Genomic DNA, 10640 nt, shown 5'->3' on the forward strand with positions numbered 1-10640 from the left:
GGGTGGGGCAAGGGAAGAACAGAGGTACTTTGGACTAGACAGAGTTAAGGGAAAGGAGGGAAAGGTATATGGGGGTAGGAATGATAGTAGGAGAAATCAGACATTATTACCCTAAGGGCATATATGATTACATGTCTGGTTTGACTCTACGTCATGTACAACCAGAAGAATGTTATACTCCATTTATGTATGATGTATCAAAATGCATTCTATTGTCATGTACAACTAATGAGAACAAATAAAATCACCATTTGACAAGAACTGTTCTGAAGGGTTCTTCTGATCTTTGAAGTTCTGACCTCAACTCAGATCTTCTCCATCAGAATTCCTATTTTGACATCCTGGCATCTGGCAGGTTACTTTGCTGGTACTTTCTTCCCATCATAGGAAGCCAAGCACTAGGCATGGCGGCGAGTTGTGAATGCCTGGCCAGATGGGAGTTAGGAACTCCCAGGTTATAGTCTCAGCTATGTGTTGCTGAGGAATCCCCTGGGAGGTCTAACATGAAAGAAAACTTAATTTATTTAAGGCCATTTCCATTTGCTTCATGGGCCTTCAGAAATTGCAAACACGAAAGAGATGGCACTCATTAAATCACAACATGCCGTGTAGTGAGAAACACAACATATGGTTATTTGAAATCTGAAAAGCCTACTGAGTTTTAAAATTTTCACCTGGAATATCCTTTGATGTGTAAATGGGTTTTTGTTTGTTTTTGTTTGCAAAATAATGCTTTCTAGATCAAAAGCACAGATAGAAACTCTCTTGGTGGAAAAAAAAAAAAAAACCCTGACAATAACATTAATAGACTCCATTAAGGAGAAGAGACCAAACACATGCCCACAACTGTTTTCAGCACATCTCTGATGGGTCAGGAGCAGAATTCCCAGTGAAAGTCATGCGTGAACTTTTCTTTATCCGCCTGCCTGTCAGCAACTTGTCAATGCCCAAGCAAGCTACAAGATGAAGATGGGAAAGCCTCTGTCAGCTTGGACAGAACAAGATCATAATTATTCTTTTTTAATTACTTAATTAATTTATCTATTTATTGTCATACCAAGGATTGAACCCAGAGGGACTCTATCCTGAGCTCCGTCACCAGCCCTTTGTTTATTTACTTTTTTGAAACAGGGTCTTTCTAAGTTGCCCAAGTTGGACTTGAACTTGGAATTCTCCCGTCTCAGCCTCCTGGGTTGCTGGGATTATAGGTGTGCACTACAGCAGTGGGTTCATGACTACTCTATTTAAAGTTTAGTAAACCATAAAATTGGAGAGCTTTCTTTAATTATTTTTTCCTCCTGGTTACATAATACTTATCATGGAAGCAGTGGCTTTGTTCCACTTAATTAAAACTGGTGACCCTTCAAAAATTATACAGAGCTCTTACCAAGAATCTGTTTTGAAAAGCAATTTGCTCAGAATCAGCAATCCTGTAGTAAAATTATGCATTACAGCCTTGATTCATTAATTACAACAATTCTGTCGATTCTTTCCTATAACATTTTCTAACAAATATTCATTGGATTAACTAAAAACAAGTGATCAGAGTCAAAACTTGGAAAGGATAATGTCAAACACAAAAACTAAAGACTGAGAGATAAATGCGTAGATTAATATAGCCCCAGTGGGGTCAGTCTTCTGCAGAATTAATGACCTGAAGGAGGTGAGGGATAAGGTCTGCAAGCCAGGATTGACTTTGTTGTGCTTGGGGTAAAGTCACAGCAAACAGATATGTGGTTAGAATGCATAAGAAGGAGAGTTGAAAGACAGAGGTTAGAGAGATAATAGAGTAGGGGAAGGTGGGTTATGAAAATATGATCATTCATCTGAATCAGGTTATCTACTGTTACATACCAAACCATCCCAGAAATTAATGACTCAAAATAACAACTTTTTAAATTTGTTTTAATTAGTTACACATGACAGTACAATGACCTTGACATATCATACCTTTGAATCAGATGGGATATAATTTCTGATTTTTCTGAGTGTACAGGTTGCAGAATTACATTGGTCATGCAGTCATGTATATACACACAGCAATAATAATGTCTATTTTATTCTGTGTCCTTCCATTCCCCACTTCCCCTTCCCTCTCCTCCCATCACTTCTCTCTACCCAATCTAATGTGACCCACTGCTTTTTCCCCCACCTCACATCGTCATACCTGTATTCTGTATAATGAACGGGATCCTCCTTCCCTCTTCCATGCAATTCCCATTCTCTCTCCTTTTCCCTCCCACCTCTCTTCCCTATCTAGAGGTAATTTTCTTCTCATGCTCTTCCTCCCTACCCCATTTTGAGTCACCTCCCTTATATCAGAGAAGACATTTGGCATTTGTTTTTTAGGGATTGGCTAACTTTACTTAGCATAATCTGCTCTAATGCCATCCATTTCCCTGCAAATGCCATGATCTTGTTATTTTTTAGTGCTGAGTAGTATTCCATTGTGTATAAATGCCACATTTTTTTTATCCATTCATCCATTGAAGGGCATCTAGGTTGGTTCTATAGTCTAGCTATTGTGAACTGTGCTGCAATGAACATTGATGTGGCTGTGTCCCTGTAGTATGCCATTTTTAGGTCTTTTGAGTATACTCCGAGAAGAGGAATAGCTGGGTCAAATGGTGGTTCCATTCCCAGTTTTCCATGGAATCTCCATACTGCTTTCCAAATTGGCTGCACCAATTTGCAGTCCCACCAGCAGTGTATGAGTGTACCTCCACACCCCCCCCCATCCTCGCCAGCACTTATTGTTGTTTGACTTCATAATGGCTGCCATTCTTACTGCAGTGAGATGGTATCTTAGAGTAGTTTTAATTTGCATTTCTCTGATTGCTGGAGATGGTGAGCATTTTTTTGTGTATTTGTTGATTGATTGTATATCCTCTTCTGAGAAGTGTCTGTTCAGGTCCTTGGCCCATTTGTTGATTGGGTTATTTGTCTTTGTGTTGTTTAACTCTTTGAGTTCTTTGTATACAAAGTTGTTGTTTTGTATATCAAAATAACAACTTTAACATTTCTCATTATCCAAGGTCAACTATTTGCTGCAATTATCTAGCATCTTAACTGAGGTTGGATGACCACAATGACCTCATTTACAGGTGCTGGTGTTGATTTTTGGCTGGACCTCTCTTTCTGTGTGGTCACTCCTCATCCTGTAGACCAGCTTAGATCTCCTTTACTTAGCAGGTGCATTTCAAGAGGCCCAAAGTGAAAACTACAGGAATCTTGGGGCCAGACCTTTGGGACTTTCATGTTGCCATTTCTAATATATTCTATAAACCAAAGCAAATCATGAGGCCAGATCCAATTCAAAGGGAGGAAATGAGACCTCACCCTTTAGAGGAGGTGAAAAAATACTAGGGTCATATTTTTCAACCTATCTCACAAACGTGCTGTTGTCTTATTTACAAAAAAAACCTTCTCCTGGAAATAATCATTTGATAGTATCACATGAGACAATTCATATCATATGAATTTTGTCACACCATTATAAAAAAAAATCATCCTTTAAAAGATTTCTTCTATTTTCCTGGTTTGCTTTTCCATCCTTTGGTATTTAAATCACTCTCTTTGAAAGAAACTATTGTATCCTAATGACGTTGGTGTGAAAGTGATGTTTGAGTGCAGGCTAATTTCTTAGAGCTCAGTTCATTAGTGACTATTTTCATCTTAGAATGACTTGCTTTCTTCCACAAACTTGTATTTGCAGAGCTTAGAATGAATTTTCTGATAAAAGAACTTCTATTGATATGAGAATTTGTCAAACAAATAAGAGACAACAGGGACTGTTCTGTTTGCCCTGGGGAGGAATAGTCTGGAGCTGGGGAAGGTGGCTGACAGCTGTTGACAGCTTTTCTTGCACAGCCTTGTACTTTTTAAATTCAACTAAATAGGAAGACTCATATGGCAAGAATTAGGTTTATTTTTATTATGGTAAAGAGAAAAGTTTCAGAAGTTGAAGTACAAAGAACCCAATTTCTTCCCAATGTGAGGAAGGGCTATCTGATAGAAGTAATAAATAGAAAATATCTTTATGCAGATTAGCAAAACATCCACCATTAAAAACTGCTCAACCCCAAGCCAACAACCCTATCTATCCTATAAGTGCTCTTGCATTGACTTGGAGTATGAAGGAATTTTAGGTGGAGAGGCTGTTGGTTTAAATCTTCACAACCTTTAGGTTAAAGCAAATTACTACGGAATAGATTAATTCAAGCTTGGAAAAGAGCAGCTACCTTCTCTCTTATCCAACAGACATAATTTAAAATTTAATTAATTTACATTAGAAAAAGCAAAAGAGGGCTGGGAGTGTAGCTCAGAGGTAGAGTGCTTACCTAGAATACACAAGGCTCTAGGTTCAATCCTCAGTGCCTGCATCTGCATCAGCATATGAGCAGGCAAGCACAGGAGAGCTTGAGCTTGTGTGTACACACACACACACACACACACACACACACAGGCAAAAAGAAAAAGGTGAAATTAGTGATCATAGTTTATTCAGCAATATATCTAAAAATCCATTTAAATATTTAATCAACGTTCAAAAATCATCTCACATACTTTAACAAGTCTCCGAAATCTGTGATATTAGAATAAAATCCGTCTATTTACACTTGAGAATGAACAGTTTCCCGTGATCAAAGGGCCACATGTGGATGGTGGACTTCACAGTTTGAGCACATGCCATTAGTGAAATCTAATCAGATTTCTAGGGGTGAAAAAAAATAAACCTTCATAAACACAGAACAGAATTGTTTCTAAAAATCCAAGTTTCTTGGAATCTTGGAAGAATGGAGGTGATGAAGAAAGACTTCTGTTTACTTGCTACATTCTCCCTCCCTTGAGTGTTAATTCTCATGATTTCCCTGCCTTCTTGCCAAAACCCAATATAAAGTAAATCAAATAAGTCTGCAAACCACTAACTTTTCTTATCAACTCTGACAGGCTCCTCCTCTCCAAAAATGGAACAAGAAGTAACATCTCTGTGGTGCTTTTATGCGAAGGCTACTATATTTTTTTTTATTCTTTAATTTTAGGTGCTCTTTCAATCGCTAGTATTCTAGCTTTTACTGTTTACTAGCTACATCTCTTATCACCATGGGACTTAAGTACTCACAAGGGAAGCTGCCTTGCAGTATTTCCAGTAACATATTATTTCTACACGTCTGATACTGAGGAGAAAGGAGAAGGAAAGCCAAAATGATAAACTGGGCAACTATAAAGATTCCCCAAGGCTCAGTCAAAATAATGAGGTTTTTAAGCATCTTTTCAAAGAGATAATTTATTTATAGTAGTAAGGGTTTCAATAGATAAAACTATAGATAGCAATAAAAGTGAAAAGTAAACTGGGATTGATTTTCCCACAGCTAACCCATTTTAGAAATCTTTTAAGTGTTTTAAAAATTCACATTTGCATATTCACTATAAGTTTAATGATGACTTACAAAGACATCAAAGCAACGATTTTGACACAGACTGCCAAGTGTTTCCCAATATTTGTTATTCTCTTCTTTTTTCTAGTTATTGAATCCCCAAATTAAGATGGGTACATGGCTGTTCAGAGAAAAAAAAAAATCTCAGCCTTGTAGCCAAGTGTGGCCTAGGGATTAGCTCCTTCCCCAAAAGATGAATAAAGGGATGTTCAACTTCCACGCCACATCTTTATAAAGGAAGCTGCCTGCTGTCCTTTCTCTTTCTACCATCAGGAAGGCTGGATACTTTATCTGATGCTGGTGAACCCTAGAGACACCTATCAACTGATAGAGCAGCCTGAGCTCCTGAACGACCATCGAGTACATAGGCCATCAGCCCTGGATCATCCACATACTTCTGACTGTTACCTGAGAAAAATACCTTCCATCTTGTACAAGCCATTGTATTTGGGGTCACTTTTTTCTAGCACCTTGGCTTATTCTGTAGCATCATCATTGTCATTTGTACTACTATGCTCAAAACTTCCTTCTTTAAAACACATACACACACACACACACACACACACACACACACACTAAGCCTGCTTAATGTGGCCAACCTCCCAGAAAACATGATCCAGGTCACATGCACTACTTCCAGAATAATTGGTCTTTCAGTGTAGCAACAGGAGGGTGAAACATAGGGATAAGCATCTTTTCAAATACTCCATGGAAGCTGCTGCCTACTTTTTAAAAAATATTTTTTGAGTTGTCAATGGACCTTTATTTTATTTATGTATTTACATATGGTGCTGAGAGTTGAACCCAGTGTCTCACATGTGCTAGGCAAGTGCTTTGCCACTGAGCCACAACCCCAGCCCAGCTGTGCCTACTTTACCTATGTATAAAACTAGCTCTAATTATTTGGGAGATTGATTCAGTTCACTACCTAGAAGAAACTTTGTAAAATGACTTAATAAAGTTTTATTGTCCAATCTCATATGTTTATTTATTCATGTGAAGGCAAACCTAATAAATTAGCATGTCTTTTTATTAATTTTGATTTTTTATTTCACTCTTTTCAAATTATTTAATGGCCCTAATGTTTTTCTACTAACATTAACTGCATTAACTGAGTATACAGAATCCACCCTAGAGGAATGTGCAAATAAGATAAGGACCTTTCTGACTTTAACTGACCTTTCTGCAGAATGAGACACCATGGACCACACCCTCCTTGAAACTTTCTCGTCCTTTGAATTATTACTCTTTGCCATGGTTCTTTTCCATGGTTGCTTCCAAACTTTCTGCTTTTTAAATTTTTTTATTTTTTGCACTGGGGATTGAACCTGTGACCCTTTACCACTGAGCTGAGTCCCCGCCCTTTTAAAATTTTTTTGGAATTTTGAAGTAGGATCTCACCAAGATGCTAAGGCCCTGCTAAGTTGCTGAGGCTGGCTTTGAACTTGCAATCCTCCTGTCTCAACTTCATAAGTCCCTGGGATTATAGGCATGTACCACCACCAGCTCTGGTCTTCCCCCCACCCAGTCATTTTCCTCTCCCTCTTAACTGTTGGACAGTCCCCAACTTTCTTTTTAAAAAAAAAAATATTGTTTTTTAATTGTAGTAGTTGGACACAAGACCTTCATTTAATTTATTTATTTATTTTTATGTGGTGCTGAGGATTGAACCCAGGGCCTCACACGTGCTAGGCAAGTGCTCTACTGCTGAGCCACAACCCTAGTCCCTATCATTCTCTTTCCACAATTATTTTTATCCGTTTTTGGGGAGTCACGGACATCATGGAGATTGTGGTAAAAGTCCAGGAAACTTCACTGGGGATTGGGGAGAAGAAGTCATGATGAAAGTTTAGGATGACATGGACATCCTGAAGCAAATGGTAGACCTCCTAAGGGTACTTACCCCTCAGGTTAAGAGCTACTTTTATATGGGTGTAACTACCACCTATGTGGCTAGTGACTCTCAAGTTTTGTATATTTAGCCTCTATGCTTATTGTATTCCTTCACTTGAATGTCACACAGGCACCTCAGATTCATCTGTCCCAACCAAACTCATGTCCTCCTCTTCCCAATGGTCCTTCACCTGTGGTTTCCATTGTGTTGAGTGGTACAGCCATTCAACCGTTTGCCCAAACTGCTACTTATGAACAAATGTCTACTGAATGACTAAACTGATGAATGAATGAAAGGATAGGTCAAATATGATGAAGACAATAGGGAGTAATGAGAATGACGTAGGGGAGCCCATTTAACAGTATTTCCAGAAAACTGAGGAACATAGTTTTTCAGAAGTGTACTCAGAGGATTTCATGTGATATAGTTATTAAGTTCAATGAATCTTACCTTATAACCAAGAAATGCTAACTTATCAATACCTTCTCTAGGGTCTTGCTCCTCATTATGACATCTTCAAAGATTTCATCATGGTTTACACATAGCAGAGCAGGTATTACAAACGACACTCAAGAAGATAGGACACTCTTAGAGCTTTAGGTCACTAAATTTGGCAGCTTTACCTCCCTGAATTTCCTTAACTCTATTTGCTTTTCTCAGATGGCATTTGTTTGCTGCTTCATGTATGATTCGTGTGCTTATCCTATATCTCCCATCAGAGAGGGTTTTTCCTACAGACTCTGTATTTATAGCTGGGAACGGTAAATTATTCATTATAGAGTTAATGAATGCCTTTTATATTTAAAAACATTTAAAGGCAATGTAGATGTCCTATAAGTTAATTAAATGTTACAAATAGGATAAATTGTGCATTGCTTTCCAATTTGAGAGGAGTCTACTATCTATCTATTTATTTACTTATTTGGTGCTGGGGATTAAACTCAGGGGCACTTGACCACTGAGCCACATCCTTAGTCCTATTTCGTATTTTATTTAGAGATAGGGTCTCACTGAGTTGCTTAGCACCTCACCTTTGCTGAGGCTGTCTTTGAACTCACAATCCTCCTGCCTCGGCCTCCCGAGCTGCTGGATGAGAGCAGCACACTATTTAAATAAATTACAGACTTTTGCTTTAGTCAGTTTGGCAGCAGGGAAGGCACTAACTCATCTTGGAAGTCACTCATGAGGCCAGGTGTTGGCTGGTCAAATGCTGCCTCTGAGGTAGGACTGCATGGGTTTGAAATGTGGCTTTGCCATTTAATGACCAGGAAACTGAGGGCCACTTGGTACCTCATTTTCCTCTTCTGGAGAACGAGACTCATTATAGTACTTACCTCTAAGAATTGTTAAGAGGATAAAAAAAACATACACACACAAAACACCCAGAATGATGTTAAGAACTCATTTAGAAACCAACCACCAAAATTTCATTATCCTAACAAAGTAAAAGGGTGAGGGTGGAGGATGAAGGTAGTGTTCATGTATTAGATTAGGAAATAATGGAATTTTGTTCCTTGGAAAATGTGATAAACAACAATTTTCGCATTCTCCCAGCTCAAAACATTACCATCACCCCCAACCCGTCCATGACACCACAAAATACCTAGTGGATACTTTCAAGATGTAGCCAAGAGTTCAACATGTTTTATTATAAATTTTGACAAGGTTTCTGTATGCTACCAATCTACAGTGCTGAACATTTTAAAGATAGACTCATCTTTACTCATATCTCTGTCTTCCAGGAATTCTACTTATTTATTCAATAAATATTTATTAAATACTTGATATACACTAAGTTTTGATTTCACAACAGCTAAAAGTTTCATTTTCACAACCATTTACAAAGAGTCTGCCTTAAAATAATCTCTTTATACAAAAATATATTTTTAAAAATTTTATAGTGGGTTTTGATCCTTTGAGATGAATAATAAATCTGTAAGAAACAATTTTATTAGAAAACATTTTCTATTTCTCAGATCTTAAAAATTTAAGATGCTTATTGTGAATGATTTATTTTTAGAATGAACTGGGTATAAATTTCACAGAAATAATGCTCTTTTTAGTATTCCCTACTTAAAACACTTATTTTCCCTCTCAGACCATGGTAACCAATTTTAACTTGTCCTCCCCTTGACACACATCCCTCCAAAAATAAAAAATAAAATAAAATAAAACCTTCCTGGAATTGAACCAAATCTAAGGCACACAGCAAAAACAAAATCAACAACAAAAAATTACTTTAATCATAGAATTCCAGGTTGTCTAGCTGGCCTTATTATTGGTCTCTGTTGTCATCCTGCCATTGCTGCCAATCACTGTTGAGGGCCCACTGTTGGCAAGACTCAGGCATCATCAGAGAAGGTAAGAAAATATCAATGGCTGTAGCTTAACTTTGGTGCGGAAGCTCCAAAAAATAGTAAATATCAGAGAATGGCCCATGAAAAATAATGGAACAATAGCCACTAATTGGCGTAAACAGAGTCAACCAGTGACGGGTTTATGGGTGACAGAGGGCTGCCTCTACCTCACACAATAGCACTTTTTATTTCTAGCAGCCAGCTCACTGCTGAGCCTTAGGCCAGCATAATCTCTTCTAGAACCCTCTGATGAGAAAAGACCAGCATTTCTCAACCCACACACATGGACCCACCGCTTTCTTTCTTTATCATTTCAGGAAAAGGCATTCCTGTGGTCTGGAATTTTGACTTTGCCTGAAAAAGGAATGATCTTCCAGTAAATGCTCTTTCAATGCATCCAAGAGATGTGCATCTCAGTTCCCACAGTTGACTGGTAAATCTAATTCTACACCAAAGGTGTGATTTTCATATTATACTTTTGTATTAAATTGTTGATTTATTCTAATTTGTTATACATGATGGAAGAATGCAATTCATTTCATATTACACATCTAGAGCACAATTTTTCAAGTCACTGTACACAAAGTATTTTCACACCATTTATGTCTTCATACATGTACTTAGGGTAATGATGTCTAACTCATTCCACCATCATTCCTACCCCTTTGCCCCCTCCTTTCCCCTCCCTCCCCTTTGCCCTATCTAAAGTTTCTCCATTCCTCCCATACCCCCTCCATCGCCTTTTTGAGTCAGCATCCTCATATCAAAGAAAACATTCAGCCTTTGGTTTTTTGGAATTGGCTTGCTTCACTTAGCATTATATTCTCCAACTTCATCCATTTACCTGCAAATGCCATGATTTTATTCTCTTTTAATGTTGAGTGATGTTCCATTGTGTACATATACCAAAGTTTCCCTATCCATTCATCTACTGAAGGGTATCTTGGTTGG

Source organism: Urocitellus parryii, chromosome 9 (genome assembly GCF_045843805.1).
Source record: "Urocitellus parryii isolate mUroPar1 chromosome 9, mUroPar1.hap1, whole genome shotgun sequence".
Lineage (NCBI taxonomy): Eukaryota > Metazoa > Chordata > Mammalia > Rodentia > Sciuridae > Urocitellus > Urocitellus parryii.